The sequence below is a fragment of the Haliotis cracherodii genome, unplaced genomic scaffold (assembly GCF_022045235.1).
Source record: "Haliotis cracherodii isolate W230 unplaced genomic scaffold, xgHalCrac1.p SCAF_3, whole genome shotgun sequence".
Taxonomy (NCBI): Eukaryota; Metazoa; Mollusca; class Gastropoda; order Lepetellida; family Haliotidae; genus Haliotis; species Haliotis cracherodii.
In genome coordinates this window covers 48,282,753-48,294,714 of record NW_027266286.1, presented here as the reverse complement: position 1 = coordinate 48,294,714, position 11,962 = coordinate 48,282,753, and positions in this window count along the sequence as shown.

The window sequence follows — 11,962 nt, the reverse complement described above, 5'->3', positions numbered from 1 at the left end:
GGATGACATATGCGGACATCACTTCACACATTAAGCCTCGGTGTGGACGACATCACTTCACACATGCAACCTTGTTGTGGTCGACATATGCGGACATCACTTTCCACATAATACCTGGGTGTGGATGACATATGCGGACATCACTTCATGTATGCAGTCTTGTTGTGGTCGGCATATGCGGACATCAATGCACACATTATACCTTGGTGTGGTCGACATATGCAGACATGAATTCACTCATTGTTCCTTGGTGTGGACGACATATGCAGACATGAATTCACTCATTATGCCTTGGTGTGGACGACACATGCAGACATCACTTCCCTCATTATACCTTGGTGTGAACGACATATGCGGACATCCCTTCCAATATTATACCTGGCTGTGGACGACATATGCGGACATAACTTTCCACATTACACCTGGGTGTGGTCGACATATGCAGACATCACTTCACACATTACACCTGGATGTGGACGACATATGCGGACATCACTTTCCACATTATACCTGGCTGTGGACGACATATGCGGACATCACTTCACACATTACACCTGGGTGTGAATGACATATGCGGACATCACTTCACACATTACACCTGGCTGTGGACGACATATGCAGACACCACTTTCCACATTACACCTGGGTGTGGACGACATATGCGGACATCACTTTCCAAATAACACCTGGGTGTGGACGACATATGCGGACATCACTTTCCACATTACACCTGGATGTGGACGACATATGCGGACATCACTTTCCACATTACACCTGGATGTGGACGACATATGCAGACATCACTTTCCAAATAATACCTGGGTGTGGACGACATATGCGGACATCACTTTCCACATTACACCTGGATGTGGACGACATATGCTGACATCACTTCCCACATTATACCTTGGTGTAGACGACATATGCGGACATCACTTCACACATTATACCTTGGTGTGGATGACATATGCGGACATCACTTCACACATTACACCTTGGTGTGGACGACACATGCGGACATCACTTCACACATTTTACCTTGGTGTGGACGACATATGCGGACATCACTTCACACATTACACCTGCTTGTGGACAACATATGCGGACATCACTTTCCACATTATACCTTGCTGTGGACGACATATGCGGACATCACTACACATATTACACCTGGGTGTGGCCGACATATGCGGACATCACTTCACACATTATACCTTGGTGTGGACGACATATGCGGACATCACTTCACACATTTTACCTTGGTGTGGACGACATATGCGGACATCACTTCACACATTACACCTGGATGTGGTCGACATATACGGACATCACTTCACACATTACACATGGGTGTGGACAATATATGCGGACATCACTTTCCACATTATACCTTGGTGTGGACGACATATGCGGACATCACTTCACACATTACACCTGGGTGTGGACGACATATGCGCACATCACTTCACACATTTTACCTTGGTGTGGACGACATATGCGGACATCACTTCACACATTACACCTGCTTGTGGACGACATATGCGGACATCACTTTCCACATTATACCTTGGTGTGGACGATATATGCGGACATCACTACACATATTACACCTGGGTGTGGCCGACATATGCGGACATCACTTCACACATTACACCTTGGTGTGGACGACATATGCGGACATCACTTTCCACATTACACCTGGATGTGGACGACATATGCTGACATCACATTCCACATTATACCTTGCTGTGGACGACATATGCGGACATCACTACACATATTACACCTGGGTGTGGCCGACATATGCGGACATCACTTCACACCTTATACCTTGGTGTGGACGACATATGCGGACATCACTTCACACATTTTACCTTGGTGTGGACGACATATGCGGACATCACTTCACACATTACACCTGGATGTGGTCGACATATACGGACATCACTTCACACATTACACATGGGTGTGGACAATATATGCGGACATCACTTTCCACATTATACCTTGGTGTGGACGACATATGCGGACATCACTTCACACATTACACCTGGGTGTGGACGACATATGCGGACATCACTTCACACATTTTACCTTGGTGTGGACGACATATGCGGACATCACTTCACACATTACACCTGCTTGTGGACAACATATGCGGACATAACTTTCCACATTATACCTTGGTGTGGACGACATATGCGGACATCACTACACATATTACACCTGGGTGTGGCCGACATATGCGGACATCACTTCACACATTACACCTTGGTGTGGACGACATATGCGGACATCACTTTCCACATTACACCTGGATGTGGACGACATATGCTGACATCACATTCCACATTATACCTTGGTGCGGACGACATATGCGGACATCACTTCACACATTACACCTGGGTGTGGACGACATATGCGGACATCGCTTCCCACTATACACCTGGGTGTGGACGACATATGCGGACATCGCTTCCCACTATACACCTGGGTGTAGTCGACATATGCTGACATCACTTCCCACATTATACCTTGGTGTGGACGACATATGCGGACATCAATTCACACATTTTACCTCGGTGTGGACGACATATGCAGACATCACTTTACACATTATACCTTGGTGTGGACGACATATGCAGACATCATCTCACACATTATACCTTGGTGTGGACGACATATGCGGACATCACTTCACACATTACACCTGGCTGTGGACAACATATGCTGACATCACTTTCCACATTATACTTTGCTGTGGACGACATATGCGGTCATCACTACACATATTACACCTGGGTGTGGCCGACATATGCGGACATCACTTTCCACATTACACCTTGGTGTGGTCGACAATGCGGACATCACTTCACACATTACACCTGGATGTGGTCGACATATACGGACATCACTTCACACATTACACATGGGTGTGGACAATATATGCGGACATCACTTTCCACATTATACCTTGGTGTGGACGACATATGCGGACATCACTTCACACATTACACCTGGGTGTGGACGACATATGCTGACATCACTTCACACATTACACCTTTGTGTGGTCGACATATACGGACATCACTTCACACATTATACCTTAGTGTGGTCGACATATGCGGACATCACGTAATATAATACGGTGTGGTCGACACATGCGGACATCATCTCACACATTAAGCCTTGCTGCGGTCGACATATGCGAACATCACTTCCCCCATTATACCTTGGCGCGGTCGACATATGCGGAAAACTTCACACACTATACTTTGGCGTAGTCGACATTTGCGGACATCACTTCACATATGAAGTGTTGGTGCGGATACAGTTGTTTATTTTAAGCCTTTGAATGGCCGAACTGTTAGGACCACATTATACACTTTATGTGAAGATCATTTGTTTTATCCAAACGGTCTTCTCCCATTAGTAAGACAGCCCAGTTGTGAGACACCTTAAAACAACAATGTCATACCTGGTTGCACGTGATAATCAGGTAATTAACCCCTATCATGAAAATGGACTTGTCTTATTATAGGCAAAAGAAATGACTGAAGATGCTTGATACCCTCTTTTACATTATTTCATTCAACATTTTAATTCATCCATCCACTTCTTCAGAAGTTTGCCAACAGCATCCAAGAACTGGAGTGGTGTCTTGACACCCGGGGATAGCTGATCCTTCAGTCTGGAAAGTCGATTGTTGGTCCTTGGGCCGAATGTCTGGTGATGGTTCCACAGCAAAAGAGGGAATCTGGCTTCATAATCCACCCAGTTTGTGACTATGTAGTCGTTGAATTTGTCAGCATTCGGTCCATCGGGAGACTGGTTCATGGAGTCAATCCATGCATCCTGAACCTGTTGAAGAGGCAGCAGAGGCAAGGCAGCAGCTCGTCGGATCCACTGGAAGAAACACCCCGAAACACGCCGACTGAGCTGAAGGACATATCGCGGCGCGAATCGCGGCGCCTTAGACGACTGGGCCACCCGTGCCCCCTGGAATACGTTGATTCTACAAGTAAGTACTGACGAAAGGACGAAATGCTACACAGCGAGTGTCTGATCTTCAATAGCTGATTCTCCTTCATCCAATAACACTGCAATAATTTGAACCTGCAAATATAACGCCACCTTTATCTCGAATAACACGTTAACACTGCAATAAATATTGGAAACACTGCCTCTCGCAAACACATCCCACACACCAATATAATTATAAAGGACAATCGAGGAGTCCACCTGCGTTAATCAAACATCTGAACAGCGAGGGAAAGGTTCATTTCACATTTCCATACATCAAGTGGTGGTTCTGACACCTGGGGGAGTTCGTGAGTATGGTTTTACGCCGTTATTAGTAATATTCCAGGGATATCATAGCTTGTGTCAAAAGATGTGGTATGGAACAATACGTGTCAAAGTATTACACCATTTTGATGATGTTGAAGTTAAATTAATTCCCGGTTCAACATATATTTATTGAAAAGCCCTCATATAAATTGACTTGAAACGTCACTGCAACATTGGTATACGTGGCCCGTATGTACATGGGAACTAAAGCTAGAACTGGTCAGGAATTCTCTAGTCGTGGGTTCTGTCAATTCTGACACACTATGATATTATTGAAACACTGTTCAAAGTGACATTAAACCCCCGCCTCGCTCAACTACAATGGTCCTCAATTAGAACGCTACTTAGAATTATAGGTGTCCTGACGTCACACAGGACGTAAACATGCTTAGTTTACCTCGGAAATGTCATCAAATCAAATATCACGTTCCAAACATGTTGTGTTTGTTTAACGCTGCAATATGACGACGGTCTGTACATAAAAGAGTCTAGACCAGATAATCCTGTAATCATGAGATTGATCTACTCAAATTGAATACGAATTGAATGATGACGTACACCAACAAAGTCAGCGAACTTTGACCACCCGGTCGCCTCTTTCGAGTTATATCTATGAACCCCTACCCGTTGAGTGATGTGGTCGGGACATGCTGGCAGTCCAGGTATAGTGAGTGAGTGAGTGAGTGAGTGAGTATGGTTTTACGCCGCTTTTTGTTAATATTCGTGCGTGCGTGCGTGCGTGCGTGCGAGCGAGCTTGTGTTTGTACTAATGTCGGTTTTAAAGTGCTAGCCAACTGAGATATAATGCCACATGGATACCAAACTCTAACACAGTATAGACAGACAGACAGTAAGTGAGTGAGTGAGTATGGTTTTACGCCGCTTTTAGCAATATTCCAGCAATATCACGGCGGGGGACATAAGAAATTGGCTTCACACATTGTACCCATGTCGGGAATCGAACTCGGGTCTTCGGCGTGACAAGCGAACGCTTTAACCACTAGGCTACCCGACCGTCCCCCTGGCATAGTGAAACATAGGCATGTCGTCTTTTCTTTTGTACAGACTCGTATGAACGTTTCTTTGCCGATTGTACCAGCATTCCAGAAATACCACGAGGATGACTGCCATGAATTAGCGTCACACATTGTACACAATTAGGGAATCGAACCCGAGTCTTCGGTCGTGACGAACACTTTACCCACAGTGCTATCAAACCGCTTCTTATCGTTCGGGAGATCGGATTGCCGAATAAACATAGTCCTACTGTGTATGTAAAAAAAATGCATGCAAAATTCCATATCCATATAAATAACATGTTTTACTATGCGCATATTGTGCATTAGAACGTCTGCACGTCACGTATAAAAAAGAAACATCTGTTGCTTACACTGTCAAATATAATATTCGGGTATTATTCCCACAATAGTATATATTAGTTGTGGACACATGTAGTTTTCAAATGTCATCTACATATACCTTGCTTATCATTTATTATGCATCAAGTGTCATATTCCTAATGAAATCAATTAGTTTTCAACTATTTTTTATAATTGTCCGATCATTATGTTTAGTGTTACTGCATTTCAATGGAAATATGAAATACATTTAATCGCAAACACGTTCGTCTATGGCGATTAGATTGGATACAAGATCGATACCCGTTCTTAGTGAGTTCAGGAGTTGAACATGCTCTGAAGCATACGTGAAGCCGTATACGAATCCGTACACCGTCGACTGAGACATCTGCGGAGATGTCTCCGAGAGCAGTTCGTGTGTCAATGTCTAACATTGATATCAAGTTCAACCAAAGTTTAATGCAAAAGGTGAAGAGTTACTTCATACCATTCGGGCGATCATTATTCGGGCAATATATGAGCTTTCAAAAGAGTTAAATATTTTGACTTTCTTAAACAAACAATTAGTCCTTTTTAGCTGCACACATGGGGAGTCAAGGTAAGAAGTGGTCCCCAGAAACCTGTGCTTGTCGTACGAGATTCTTTAAAGGATCGTGTGGTCAGATTCGACAGACAGATTAACAGACAGACAGAAAAACAAAAATATTTACAAAGATACATATAACAGTACATACAACTGAGCCACCCGTTAAGGGTTACGAGAGACTTATAATATATCACAGTATATACAACATAAATATATTAAGTGCAGAAGGAGTATACAAAATATAGCACCGATCACTGACCATATGCAATATGTTTTCTTTGTTGGATAATAAAAAGCAGGTTTGGGCTGTAAAACTACATAATATTTATAAAATAAGATAAGTCTATCAGTATTACTTAACTCTGGGAAGTTGGGATACGTAAAACTGACCTTCTTCGTATAACCTTTCACGCAAATCATCGTTCACGGGGCAATCCAGCAATACATACATGATTCATTACACTGAAAACACACTCTTTCATTCACATTCCTATTCGTTTATCTGCCTGTTTCCAACTTTGGAGGAGCAGTACCTGATCTAAATTTGGAGAAGGCAGAGCGGTAAGAGCGAAGTATATGCACACTTACATAACTTTCACATAGTCTTTTTTTAATTAATTTTCTAGTTTCAGTAAAAGAACAATCTGAGTGAATATGATCCGTAGTTGATCTACGCTTCCGGAACCCATTTGTGCATCAATCAGAGCTCCTGGACTTTCAGACCAAGATTGCAGACGGTTATTACCCCGTCGACGTGAGACGTACCTCATAATATCAATCACTGGTTAAATCCGGTCCAGAACAATTTTCAGGTAGCCGTTATACAGCTCGACTATTGCCGAAAGCGGCGCTGAACAAACAGACAGACAAATAAACAAACTAGCAAAAGAAACTTAAACAGTCATATTATGCGTTCAATCCCGCGTCCGTTGTACGTTGCTGCTGTGTATCCAACTAACGTCCAGGGACCAGTTCCACAAAGCAATCTGAGCAGTACGGCTGTCGTTAGTCAGTGTTAAAGTATGGGAGTTACGATAGACTTAACGCTAAAATCGCTTTATGGAACGGGGCCCAGAAGACCTGATGGTACAATGATGCCAAAAGGCTAAAAAGAAGTAACGTTTAGTCGCTGTGTGTTCGAAGGCATTGCTTTGAAGCCCTTATAAATCACCAAAGGTATAAATGTCTCCAGACACTTTTCTTCCAATTCCGATATTAAACTGTTGACTATATCTATCATTGAACAAAACAAAAGAAGTGAAAAAAAATCAGATATTTTGGTCAATGAAAGAAACAACTGTATCGTTGCTGTAGGGCATTGGGAGGTGGATGTCAGCATGAGTGTTCTAGTTACATGTACGCCTACACGAGCCCACCTCTAACGCCACAGGATAGAAATTCTAGTTGCCGATGGTCATAGACTTTTGCGTTATTAGAGCCAGTTATTCAGACTATTGCTGCAATCGTTCCACCTTTATTGAAAATATGATTCTTTCCTAGGTTGGTAATTCTACACATGTTCCAAGTGCGTTGTAGATGACGTGAAGAGTCTTGACTGAGCGATACAGGAGTTGGCAACTCAAATACCAAGCATTCTAAGAGGCAACTATACTCTTCAAAAAAAGAAACTTGACATTGACTTTCAAAATGTAATATAATGCGATTGTTTCAAAATAGGACATAGAAACCATAATTGAAACACTGTTTGAAGATCAATGAACACAATGTTCAAAACATTAATCGTGTCACCTAGACAGACACACGTACACGATACAGTTAATGTCACAGGGGTGCAGAAAATGTCAGTATCGGCTGTGCCCACCACGTGCATCAATCACCACTTGACACCGACGACCCAATGATGCGATCAAGTTGTCAATAACACGCTGTTGGATGTGCTGCCATTCATGCTGAAGTGCATCAAGAAGCGCCGGAAGTGTTTGGGGCGGTGGATTCCTTCTGCGAACGCGTCGATCCAACTCGTCCCACAGATGCTCAATCGGGGACAAATCTGGTGACCGGGCTGGCCAAGGTAATGTCTGGATGTTGTTGTGCTGTAAGAAGTCCTGACAAACACGTGCAATATGCGGTGGAGCGTTGTCCTGCTGGAACTGTCCGCCATGAGCGTTGACGTGAGGAAAAACGTAAGGCTGTAGGATCAAGTCTCTGTAACGCACACCTGTCAGTGCACCTGCCACATGCACGAGAGGCGTCCTACCACCGTGATGAAGTTCGGCCCATACCATGACACTCCCGCCGCCAAATGGGACAGACTGCTGCACACAGTTGGCGGCGTAATGTTCACCCCGACGTCTGCCGTTATAAGGACTGTATGAACAGCCGTTGATGTGGATTTTTATACCCATTCAGCAGGGGGGCATGCATGCCTAAATGCAGGATCCTGTGCTGCACATTTTTTACAGGCGGTTGCGTTTGGATGAAGCTGTAAAACTGATCCCCAAACGCTACGTTTATGTGCTTTGCATTTGTTTTCGGGAATTATAGACACATCATCTTTCTGTTTGACTTATTTGGTTCTCATTTCATGTAATTATTTTACATATTTGGCAAAAGGGTTTTTTACATCTATGTCAAGTTTCTTTTTTTGAAGAGTATATATTTATCAGCAAATCTGGAGAGTATAATTTACAATCCATGTGTGCCTACACACTATGCTCTGTTGAACTACCTATCGTACGTTAACTTACCCACCCATGATCTTTTTTAGCCGAATGTTGAAGCGTGTATTATGTTCTTTTTTATTAATTTTGTATTTATTTTCGGTGGAAGACGAAGATTATGATACATACACGCTGTTGGTTTAACGCCACTCTGAACGATTATCACCTTAGTCCATATTTTCATATCTCACTCAAACACGGATAAAGTCCCCCGTGGAGGGTCCGGGTATGAGTGAGTGAGTGAGTTGGGTTTAACGCTACTTTTAACAATATTCCAGTTATATCGCGGCGTGTCAGCTTAATGTGGGAGGAAAGCCCGAAGTGATGCAGGTCTCAGACATTTACCACTTCGGTGAAACCCACGAGCACAGGCATGGTGCTGACAAACCTAGAAACATAATCGGGGCGAACCGGGATTCGAACCCACAATCGTAGGTTTCTGGCGTGCCCAAGGGACGCAACTCTGCACAGCGAATCGCGGCGCCTTAGACGACTGGGCCACCCGTGCCCCCGGTTCCGGGTAAGAATATTGGTCCCCAACCATCTTCACTTGCAAGAGGAAACTAACGGGGTCTGGTGGTCAGGCTAAACTTGGTTGATGCATGTCATCGTATCCTTATTGCGTTGATCGATGCTCATGACGTTACTCACTGGATTGTTGGTCCAACACTATTACTTAGTGACCACCATCGTCAAGATTGAAATGGCTGAGTGTCGCATTAAACACCAAACAAACAAAACACAAATGACGTGACCAGATATACATATATCTTTACCCCTGCACTTTCATACTACATTGGGCTTCAGCAATGTTGAAAGAGACGACTATGCTTGTCGTAAGAGGCGACTAACAGGATCGGATGGTCAGGCATGTCAGTCACTGGAATGCCAGGTCCACACTGGATTATTTACAGACTACCCCCATATAGCTGCAATAATAGTGAGTGCGGTGTTACACAACAAACAGAAAACGTACGTCACTGATTACTTGTTTCGGCCTATCATTCAAAAGATTTACTGGCAATTGTACAAGATGATAATGATGATGATGGCGATGATGATGATGACTGTTTACAATGATGATATCACGCCATTTCGCGTACACGTGAAGCCAATGTCAGCAAATAATGAAACTGAAACAGCACTCATTCACATTTTACGAAACTTGATATTTCGTGATGTATAATACACCTTGAAGGTTATTACGTGGAGTTGTATTTCAAATTAAATGTATCCATTTCTACATTTCGATATTTCAGGACAACATTCTCTTACATTAACATCGAGTTATATTCCTTACAGTCAAACTGACTTTTGTTAATAACTGTCGGTTCGTGAATGGAAATCGCTGAGACTCGAATGTTCTTTCGCTTAAAACACATCCCTACTTTCTCAAACCTTTCAAGTATACATCCCTGGATTTAGACTTTGACAAAACGTTCTTTGTGAAAAATATTTGCAAAATATCCACAAACACATTTTGCATTCATTCTGCGTGAGTTTCCCTAGCGTGCTGCTCTGTGTGGCAGATTGTAATGCACGTGTCCCAAGCTCCGTGGTGAGTGATCCTTACAGTGCGCGGCATAATGCTCTTTTCCATTTCATGGGGCCCTACGCGTGTATATATTTTATCGATCGTTTGTTGTTATACTCAGCTAGGAAATTTATATTTCTTCTGTGTTAACTAATTATTTTAACGTGAACATCGTTATTGATAAGATAATGTAAAGCAACATTGTAAATATTTTTTCTGGAGTCTTAAGGATCATAAAAAAATAAAACTTTTACTAGCTAATTTCACATCATTCTATCATGTTACGCGGGAGACACATGTTGTTCGACAATATTTTAAATCACCCAAATGTACATAAATTAAAATGTGGGTTCAAGATACTGTCAGGTGTGTTTAAGAGGGTTGGTCAAAAAGTTCTAAGCCTAACAAAGAAAACAAACAATTGTGCAAGTGTTTTTAATTTTATCTTTCAACATAATCTCCTGCTTTTACATACACTTCTCATATCGACAGGAAAGTGTTTCAATTCAAATCAGGAAGAAGTTTTCTGAAGCCACCCTGAAAAACCCATCCATAGCAGCCTTGAGGTCATCGTTGTCGTTACAGCGCTTTCCAGGAAGGTGTTCTTTTAGTTTAAGAAACAGGTGGAAATCACTTGGTGCCAGGTCTGGCGAGTATGGAGGGTGAGGAACCTCTTCGAACCCACATAGTCGCACAGCAGCCTTTTAATTTGCAAGGCGACAGGTGTGAGAAGAGGCATTGCCATCAAGGGGAAGAACACCAGCAGTCAGCATTCCTCGCTGCTTTTCTTTAATATGATCTTTCAGGCGATGAAGCAAATCAGCATAGTAGGGACCGGTAATCGTCTGTTAACTTTCTAAATAATCAACAAGGATCACATCCCACATCCACATACTTGAATTTCATTGGTGCCGGAGAAGTGAATGCTGCCATTAACGTTTTGACTCGGGATCATAGTGGTAGAGCCATGTTTCATCACCTGTTACTAATCTAATTTTTAATTTGACGATATCCTCCTCGATAAGCTCTAAATTTTCACCGGCAATGTCAGTTCTTTTTTGCTGAGGATCAGAATTTAGAAACTTTGGCAGATATCTTGTTCATCTGTGAACATTCATGAATAATAGTGTCAATGTATCCATGGCTAGGACCTGTGTCTTCCATAAGTTCAGCAATGATAATACGTCTGTCTAACAGTATAAGTTTGTCTAACTCCTTCATTGAATCTTCATTTATGGAAGCTGAGTTACGTCCTTACCTAGGGTCATCACCAACGCTTGTTCCCCAAGCCTTAAACATAGTTGCCCAACTTTTAAGAGTGGAGTAGCTTATCACCAGAACAGAACAGATATTTTATTCATGAAAAAGACTTGGGCTTCACCCCCTCGACTAACAGATACAACAAAAATATATATATTGACAATGGAGGTAGGACACGATTTCATATTTACTA